Genomic DNA, 10,967 nt, shown 5'->3' on the forward strand with positions numbered 1-10,967 from the left:
TAGTTCAAAGTATATCAAAGTATTGGTCAAGGGGTGTTTTCTACAACATCATCATCATCTGGTGAATTTTCAGATACAAGACGGTATAGAGAACGGCCTTGTGGAGGACGGGAATAATGATCACGGATCGTACGGGAGGAACGATCACGGGGAGGACGGGAGGAACGATCACGTGGAGGTCGAGCCTATGGCGATGACTCACGAGACCGATGCAATGGAAAAACTCCAGTAGAAAGGAGAGTTCTAATCTGAGCTTGCATACCAAGGAATTGAGCATCTCTAAGCCTTTCTCTTTCCTTGGCTGCTTCTAGCTCGGATGTAAGCTTTGTCACTGTCTCTTGCATAGCTGAGAGGCTCTCCCTATTAATTTCCTCGCCCTGTGAGGAAGTCCCTATTCTTTTCATTCCACACCTATAACTATGGAATATTTTCTCAGGAAGCCCGTATACCTTCCCCCTTTTGGGACCGCCAACAGCCTCTAACAATATTCTTTTAGCATCCTCGTCCGAAGGTTGGGTTGACTTTCCCGATTCGCCAACTGGCTGAATACGAATAAATTCCTCCACATTACTTTGGTAGTGACCCTACATTATTATAAATTAAATTAGTATTTAAAAATTCTTATTATAAATTAAATTAGTATTTAAAAATTCTTATAAAAGTAAATTATAACACTTAAAGAAAATTGAAAGTTTACATATGCAGTCTCTGCCTGTTCCTCGACCCACCTATCTCCATCCCCCTCTTTCTTCTTCTTTAAAATATGTGTCTCATTGAATAGCTCATCATGGCTCATTGGACACCCATATTTCTTTTTCTGAAAATAAATTAATTTAGTTAATAAATTGAATTGATATACTTAGAAAAGTAGAACAATTTAAGCAATTACCAATCTTCTTCTTATTGTCTTGATGCTGATAACACCCTAGTGTGCAAGGAGCCTCCCTTCTCGGATGAGCGAGCTTTCTTTCCTTTTTTGCTCTTCTGTAAGAAATCCTCGGTCTTCCATTGCCTTAACAAATCATTCCATAAATGTTGCAGATACCAGTCATGCCTCTTGTTCTTCTTTCTACCATCTGAGAAATGATCCGACAAACTCTTGCGGGCTTTATGATGAAAATTTACAGCCACTTCCTCGCTATAGCGGTCTTCCCATACTCACTTGCTCTGCATTTCAAAAGTTAAATATTAGATGGAAACATCATAAATATAAATTATTAAATTACTTAAAAGAATATTTATACCTTAAACTGATTGAAAATTTACTCCTTCAGCGAGTATGGGAAATCAATCCAAGTCGCATAAGGGCCATCACAAAGCTTTTTGATCGCATTGGTGATTATCTTCGTAGTCTGCTTACCCGACCTGAACCTGCAATTTAACAATAAAAACACATGAACATATTAGTAAGAATATTATAAAATAATAAACTCAAAAATAACAAATAACTCTTACCCGTTACCCTCAGGGACTATGATGATCCTGCCATAACGATCATAATGCACTGCCTCTGGATCATCATCCTCAGCATGTATATCAGAGGCGTGTGTAGACGGTGTAGGGGATCAGAGCTACAGTCTCACAGGCCAAGTCCTAAAATGGATGGAGTCGATGATGAAGATGGTTGCGATCCCTGTGACTGCGATATAGCTGGATGCGATCAATGTGGATGTGATACTGATGGTTGTAAACCGAGTGACTGTGATATGGATGGATGTGATCCATGTGGTTGTGATATGTAGGGATGCGATCCACGTGGCTGTGATGCAGATGGATGCAATCCACGTGTCTGTGAGGCAGCTGAACTATATGTCGGACGTATAGTCCTATGCCCCTGTGATGGAAGACCTAGTGTCTGGATGAAGGTGTAGGCCTCGTGATGTTGTGGCAGCTCAATATAGTCATGTGGTGAAGGATAAGACATAGGCATCTCTGAAGAGGGTGGAAAAGAGGGAGTATTATTATCCCTTACCCTCCTCTTTCCCTTCCTAGACTTTTCTCGACCCTGAGAACTAGTAGGGTCATTGTTACCTTTACCCTTGCCTTCCATATGTATAATATAATACATATTTAGATTGAAACATATAAGAAACTAGTTATAACACGAGAGTGCTTTTAAAAAATAAACTATTTTAATCCTCGTTGACATATTGTTCCTCGTCCGAGAATTCCTCGTCCTCACTTGTTTGAATTTCAGCAGTTGATTCTTCGTCCTCATTTTCTATAATTGTTACTTCATTTATATCAACTTCTTCCAATATGCGTTCAAGATGTTCCAAATCATTTTCTAACTGATCGTCCAAAATTTGGTGAACATTGGAGATATCATTTTGATATGCAACATCTAACACATTCTCGACTTCCACCTACCTACATGCTTAGTTTTGATTGCAACCCATCAATCGGACTTATTCCACCGCAATGGATAAGGAGCATAATACACTTGCCTAACGTTATGTGCAATTATCAAAGGATCATAGCGATCATACTCCCTCGTATGATTAACCTCAATTATGTTGTATTGGTGGTGTACTCTTGTACCTCTTGTTGGATTTGGGTCAAACCACTTACATCTAAAGAGTATCAATTTCTTATATGGCCAACCTGTATACTCTAGTTGTAATATTTCTTTGACCACACCATAATAATCAATATTTTCAACTTGGTTGTCATCACCACCTTGAACCCACACCCCGTTATTGTTGCTATTTTTATTTTTAGAGCAATTTTCTGTATGAAACTTATAACCATTCACTACGTACTTAGACATTGTTATGACCTGAAGCCTAGGTCCCCAAGATATATCTTTCAAAAATTGATTTACACCATTATTTGGATTATTTACCTACATAGTGTTAAATTTTTTTTCATAAGTTAGCATAACCGAATAAACTTACAAACTGTTTGAACCACATATCAAAACTCGTATATATAACATCATGGCAAAATTGACCCACGAAGTAACTGTGACACATCAAATATTTTTAGTAGTTGCATCAATATGTAATTGTCACGACCCAAAATCTCACCTGTCGTGATGGCGCTTATCTCAATACTAGGCAAGCCGACAATCTTATTAAACCACAATATCTTTTGAGTTTGACAACAAAATATTTAAATTCAGCGGAAGAAAATCTCACAAATACATATATAAAATACTCCCAAAATTCGGTATCACTGAGTACATGAGCATCTAAATGAATACAAAGTGTGATTGATAAAACACTATTTGAAAGTATAGAACAATACAATAACTGAAAGAAAGAGAGTCAAGGTCAGCGGACGCCAGACAGCTACCTTGATAGTCTCCAACTGATAGCACTCTGAGACCTAACAGTCGTCGTGTCCGAAAGTACCTGGACCTGCACATGAGGTGCAGAGTGTAGTATAAGTACAACCAACTCAATAAGTAACAAGACTAACCTCTAGACTGAAAGTAGTGACGAGCTCCGCAGGTATAGTCCAGTATAGCAATAATAGTACTAAAATATAGGCATGCTTTCAAGTTCAACATTTAAACTCATTACTAGTAAAATAGACCAGTTCTAAATAATATGACATCTCGGTGGAAAAACTTCGCGTTCTCACGATCACTAATCATTCGGTCACTCAGTACTGTTTATGGCAATCCAACCTAGGGATATTTCATCCCATATATGTATATATACATCGACTGACAGTCAGTCATTAAGTACAATATAAGGCTAATCCAGCACTGGGGTAATTTATCCCCAAATGTAAATGGTTAGGACAAGATCCATGTCCAGGGAAATTCATCACAAATATAAATGAGTAAGGCAAGTCCATGCCCTAGGAAGTCCATCCAGTATATAAATCATCTACGCTCACTGTGGAGGGTGTAGACTCCGGAGGGGCTCCTTCAACCCAAGCGTAATACAAAGCCGATATGACCTGCTGCAGGCGGGCAGCCCCGTTCCATATAATATATAAATCAAATATGGCCTGCTGCAGGCGGGCAACCTCGATCCCATAAATATCCTCACAATGGATGAGCATGACTGAGTAGGAAATGTATATTTTAAAATAATTAATTCGACAACATCACGACCCTTCGGTCCCAAAATATCGTCACGTAGCCTAATCATGATCCTTGATACGAGTCTCAGCTCAATTTCCTAACACGTAGAGAATATGTGAATAATAACATGATTCTTTAATTTTACAATTTCACAGTATTTACTCAAGTCACAATTTCTATGGTATGCGTCCACACGCTCGTCCACTATCGTGTGCGTCACCTCCAAATAATTTATATAACACCAAATTTGGGGATTCATACCCTCAGAACCAAGTTTAGAAGTGTTACTTACCTCCAGCCGTGCAATTCTTTACTCCGCTATGCCTTTGCCTCGCGAATCGGTCTCCAAACGCCTCAAATCTAGTCATAATTAATTCGATTCAGTCAACACAAATTATTGGAATTAATTCCATATGAAAATACTAATTTTCCAACAAAATCCGAAATTTAACTCAAAAATCGCCCGTGGGGCCCACATCTCGGAACCCAACAAAAGTTACAAAATATGAATGCCCATTCAACCACAAGTTCAACCATACCAAATTTATCAAATTCCGACATCAACTCGACCTACAAATCTTAAAATTCCTTTTTTTGAAAGATTTTGTAAAAATCCCAATTTCTTACATTTGATTCACTAATAATTGATGGAAATAACCATAGAATCATGAAATATAATCACTTTCGGGTATAGAATACTTACCCCAGTCGAAGTCGTGAAGAAATCCTCAAAATCGTCCAAAATTTGAGCACTAAAAATCCCAATCGAAAATGAAGAAATGACAGATTTTCAATCCTTAAGTTTCTGCCCAGGTTCGCATTTGCGAATGAACAATAACCTCCCATGAACAATGTTCGCAATTGCGATAAATTGTTCGCAATTGTGATTTATCGCAATTGCGAACTGCACTAAAATCCAAAATCATCGCAATTGAGATAAATTGTTCGCAATTGCGAACTTCACTAAAATCCAAAAATCATCGCAATTGCGATAAATTGTTAGCAATTGCGAGTGAACAGTAACCTCCAATGAACAATGTTCGCAATTGCGAATGAACGGTACTTCACCAGAAACCAGCAAACTCAAACTTCTCCGAAATGATCCGAAACTCATCTGGAACCTGCCGGACACAAACCATATATGAATTTCAATCAGAAAACACGCTACGGACCTACTCGCGCACTCAAAACTCTAAAAATAGGTTTTCTTGACCCGATATTGACCATGGTCAAACTCCCAAATTTCTTAACTTTACTAGTTTCTCAACCAATGTTCCAAAAATACATCCAAGCCCCCCGGGACCCCGTCAAATCATACCAACAAGTCCTAAAACATCATACGAACTTAGTCGAAACTTCAAATCACGTCAAACAATGCTAGAACCACGAATTATACCCCAATTCAAGCTTAATGAAACTAAAAAATTTCAACTTCTACATTCAATATTGAAACCTATCAAATCACGTTCGATTGACCTCAAATTTTGCATACAAGTCATAAATGACATAACGGATCTATTCCAATTTTCAGAATCGGATTCCGACCTCGATATCAAAAAGTCAACTCCCCGGTCAAACTTCCAACTTAAATTTCTATTTTAGCCATTTCAAGGCTAATTTAATTACGGACTTTTAAATAATTTTTCGGACACACTCCTAAGTCCAAAATCACCGTACGGAGCTATTGGAATTATCAAAATTCTATTTCGGGGTCGTTTACACATAAGTCAATATTCGGTCAATATTTTCAACTTAAGTTTCTATCTTGGAGACTAAGTGTCTCAATTCATTTCAAAACCTCAACGAACCCAAACCAGTTACCAGGCGAGTGATATAACAACTGTAAAGCATAAATTGAGCAGTAAATGGGGGAACATGGTTGTAATACTCAAAACGACCGGCCGGGTCGTTATAGTAATCACGGTAAATTTTACATTTTGATAACTAATAAATCAATACTTACTCAAGAAATGGTACAACTTAGGGAAAATTTAGTAACACATGAATTGTAGCTGACTTGTACTCCATATCACTCAAACTTTTCTTTCTAACATCCTTAGAACATCGGCCTGGTTGATTGAATATGGACATTTGTTGATATAATGGATCATTTACACAGTCGACAGTGTGCCTATTGGGCCTATTCCTAGAACATGGCATGTTACTCTCAAAATAATCAGAACAAAAATGTGCAGTTTTCTATGCGAGATATGCTTCACATATAGATCTTTCAATCCTATTCCTCTACTTAACAAATTGTTTGCATTTGCCAATTGTCCTACATAATGTCATGTTAGCTAAGAACATTCAATTAAATAAAATAAAATATTACATCAAACTTATAAATATTACCTCTCAAAGGGATATATCCATATGTATTGAGCAGGCCCTCCAAGTCGTGCCTCGTGAACAAGGTGGATTGGAAGGTGTTCCATCACATCAAAGAAATCACATGGAAATATTTTTTCCATCTTCCTAGAAGTTACACGAATGTTCTAATCCATCAGAAGTAGGTTTTCTTCCCTTAAGGTGGTAGAACACAAGTCTTTGAAAAATAAACTAATCTCTGTGATGGGTTTCAGGATTCTTTTAGGCAAACCACAAAATGTAATATGCACTAAGGTCTCCATGAAAATATGACAGTCATTACTTTTCAAATGGCTCAACTTCCCTACCTCCATATCTACTTTTTTTCATAGATTCGACGCATAATCCTCAGGCATCTTCAATTTCGTAACCCAATCACAAATTTGTCGTCTTTCCTCCAAAGTGAATGTGTAACTTTCTTTGGGCTTGAACACCTTACCATTGTTCGTTGTCTGCAAGTATAATTCAGGTCACCTGCAATATTCTTGTAAGTCCATTCTAGCCTTCGGGTTATCTTTTGCCTTACCTTTAACATCTGTCACTGTGTTGAACAAATTGTCAAAATAATTCTTCTAAATATGCATGACATCAAGGTTGTGTCGGAGAAGATTATCATTGCAGTAAGGCAACTCTCAAAATATACTCTGTTTCAACCAATTATGAGTAATACCATATCCGATGAATCTAGAAGGTGGAGCCTCAGTAACTTTATTGAAGTTCTGGAGCCTCTCCCAAATTTTCTTACCTGAAAGTATCGGAGGTGGCGAATCATATTCCACTTTATTCTTTTTGAATGCATTTTTCATCCTTCTAAACTCATGATCATCAAGTAAGAACTGACAGTGACAATCAAATCATGATTGCTTTTGGCCATGTTTCAAAGTGAACGCTTTACCATTTTTCATGCAGTAAGGACAAGATATCTTCCCAGCTGTCATCCACCCATACAACATTCTATACGCAGAAAAATTGTTAATAGTCCTCATTAAATTACCACGTAATTTGAAATTCTGCTTGGTTGATATGTCATATGTTTCAACACCATTATACCACAACTGTTTTTACTCATCAATCAAATGTTGCAAATATAGATCAATCAAACTTTTTGGATTACGTGGACTGGGAATAATATAATTTAAAATTATATATGGACTAGTCATACACCACTCGGGTGGTAGATTATAAGGTGTAAGAAAGACAGGCGAGCATGAATATGGTATCGTATATATAGAAAAATGCGTGAAGCCATCCGCACACAAACCTAACCGAATGTTCCTTGGTTCACTAGCATAATCTGGATATGTCCTATCAAAGTGCTTCTAACTTTCCCCATCTAAAGGATGACACATAACACCAGGTGGTCTTCTATTTTTAAAGAGTCATCTCATGTGAGGAGCAGAACTCATCGACACATATAACCTCTTTAACCTAGGTATAAGAGGTAAATAATACATCGCCTTCAGAACGGCCATATTCCCGTTGGAAAGCCTCTTGAAACGAGACTATTCACAGAATTTACAACTTTCTAAATTTGCACCATCTTTTTAATATAACATGTAACCATCTTCACAACAATCAATTCTCATCCGCTAAAGTCCTAACTTTGAAACCAATCTCTTTGCCTTATAGAAATCACCAAGTAAGTTGATATTTGGGTCAACTAGTTCACTCGTAAGGTCAATCAAAGAGATCATGGCCACTTGAGAAATATTCCAATCAGATTTGATACTTAGTAATCTAATTGCAACAGACAGCTCAAAGTGCGGACTTCCTTCACGTAGTGGACGACTAGCTTCCTCTAACTGTTCATAAAAACGTTTTGTATTATTATTAGGAGTTTGTTCAACGTTTTCATTGGGCTCACTAATCTCGGCCAAACCCACACCACAATTAAGTAGTGAGGCGGTCGATGCAATAACAAACCCAACGAAGGTCGGGATCGAATCCACAGGGAGTTAGAATATGGGATTAGGTGTATATCTAAGTTAATTGCAAGTTTGGCTCCAATTACACTTCCACAAACTTGATTGGTGTTCTACTTCTACTTTACTCTATTGTTTGCAAGTATAAAACTAAGGACAATATTTTTGGTTTTGAGTTTTCTAAATAATTAAAAGGGACTAGGGTCGTGACTTCTACCTAGGTTGTTAACTAATGGGTTGTAAACTCCAGGGCAAATTTGATTAGTTGGGGTCGTGATGTAGCAATCACATCCTGTTACTCACTCTATACCTCTCGGTAGTTTGAGTGATTTTGCCCAATTTGGCTTTCTCAAGTCCAATTGGGTATTTGCACGATACAAGTGATATTAGCTCAATCCGAATATTACTATCTCTAGGTTTAACCCTTTAATTGGGGTTATCAATTTCTTGAGTTCACCCTAATTTCTTGAGTTCACCCAAATTTCTTGTTAGCCAAGTTTTCCTAGACTTAGTCTCTCTTTCTCAAGTAGAGGCCAAGTCAAATAAGTATGAATCAATATTTTGCAACCATTGATTCTAGGGTTCAATCATGAACAAGGCTAAATATCACTAACCCAATAAAAAATAAGCCCTAAATTTAACACCCATCAAATACCCACACTAAGGTTGGGTCACAACCCTAGCTAAAGATTTAGCTACTCATGAAAAATAAAGAAACACAAGAAAAAATTAAGATAGAATGCATAATAATTGATTAGACAAAGAAAATCCAATGTTAAGAAGTTAATCTAGTACTAAATTACTCAATACAGTAAAGAAAACAGCCCAGATGCACTTCTGAAAACTCGACATGCCCTAAAAATGACAAAACGTTCTATTTATACTAAGCTAAAAATATCTGACAAAAATGCCCCTACGATGGTTGTGCGGCCCCATAATTTTGGTGCGGTCCGCACAATGCGCTACTGCGGCCGTACAATTATCGTGCGGTCTGCATTCTTGGGAACTTGGGCTTAGGACTTGGGGGCTTCTGCGGTCCGCATAAAAATGGTTGCGGCCGCACTTATGATTATGCGGTCGCACAAAACTGCTGCGGTCCGCACTCCTTCTTGACACACCTCTCTGATTCTTCAACCTTGCGGACCGCATAATAATGAATGTGGTCGCACTTGGCCTCCTGCGACCACATAATTTTGGTGCGGTCCGCATGCTTTTACCTGGCCCAAAACTACTCTCTGAATCTCCCCTCTGCGGCATCACTAGAATTGTGCAGTCCGCACTTCTTGCCTTTTTGCCCTATTTTGGTTCTTGTTCACTTTTGACTCCTTTATGAGTTAATTTTGGGCTCGTGTCCTAATATTCCTGCAAGTAAGCACATTATTTTAGTTTCCAGGAATGCCTTTAAGCATTTTTGAGCTAAATCGCAAGTAAAAGAGAGAAAATAATCGGTCAAAATCCCCACTTATCAACTCCCCCAAACTTAAGCTTTTAGTTGTCCTCAAGCAAATAAGGCAATTCCCATTTCCACTAGAAAAAGAGATATTTCAGCTAGCCTAAGGTGAATCAATCACACATCAATTGGGACCAACAATTACCCACAACACATATGAATTATCAACAATGCAATGATTTTCTAATGTGACACTAGAGCATCAAGAGTTGACTCTATTCATCAAGGAAGTTCGTTCTTTTGCGTAGGTAGTTGTGGATCCCAAACTCCTCCTCCTCTACTCTCTATTAGCACATCTCACTTTAGAATGCAGCACACGATACAAGGATTGTCAAAAGTTCGCTCATCTCTCTCAAAAGAATGCCACAAGTCCGGCTCTAAGTACCATAAGCTTGCCCCTCATGTAAATCACTACTAATGTAAGCTCACTCAACTTGAAATCATGTAGGGCTTTTGCGGGATATAATGAAAGCTTTTAGACCAAGGTCGTATTTGTTGGAATAGAATGGTTTGATCTTTCCTTAAGCACTCTATTTTCTCTTTTCAGCTCATACTTTCTCGACTTTTTGAGTCATTTTCTTCTTCCTCGGGGGAACTAGAGAGACGTAACGTCGCTCTTTCTTGATCATGACATTCATTCTTCTCCTTTTCTATTTACTTCAGCCTTTTATCCTCATTTTCTTTTGAATTGCCTTCAACTCTTCACTTTATTCACTTTCTTCCTTCCCTTTTCTTCATTTCTTTCTCTTCTTTGTACCTTTTATCACTACAAACTCCTCGTCTCTCTCCCAAACTTATGTTTTTACCAATTATTTCTCAAGAATGCTAAGGAAAGATTGGGTGCCAAGAGAGGGTCATTTTAGAACGGATAAAGGCTTGTAACTTAGTTATTGAAAGACAAGGCTTCGGCTCAAAGGGGTTGACTAGGGATATCACATTGGTAGGTTGTGGAAGATTTCAATTTCAAATTGGATCAAGGAGAGTCTACAATCATTTCTCAATCCAAGCTACACTTAAAATTTCGCCTAGAAAAACACTCTGGGCAAGTTCTAGACTATTGGCACGGAAATTTGGGCTTGTAATTCAATACATCACCTCTCACACTGCTGGATTGCTAAAGAGAACGGAGTCGAGGGCCCACAACAACCCTAGCTAAGATTGAGAATCACAAATGGCTCGACTAAATCAC

This window comes from Nicotiana tabacum, chromosome 14 (genome assembly GCF_000715075.1).
Source record: "Nicotiana tabacum cultivar K326 chromosome 14, ASM71507v2, whole genome shotgun sequence".
NCBI lineage: Eukaryota > Viridiplantae > Streptophyta > Magnoliopsida > Solanales > Solanaceae > Nicotiana > Nicotiana tabacum.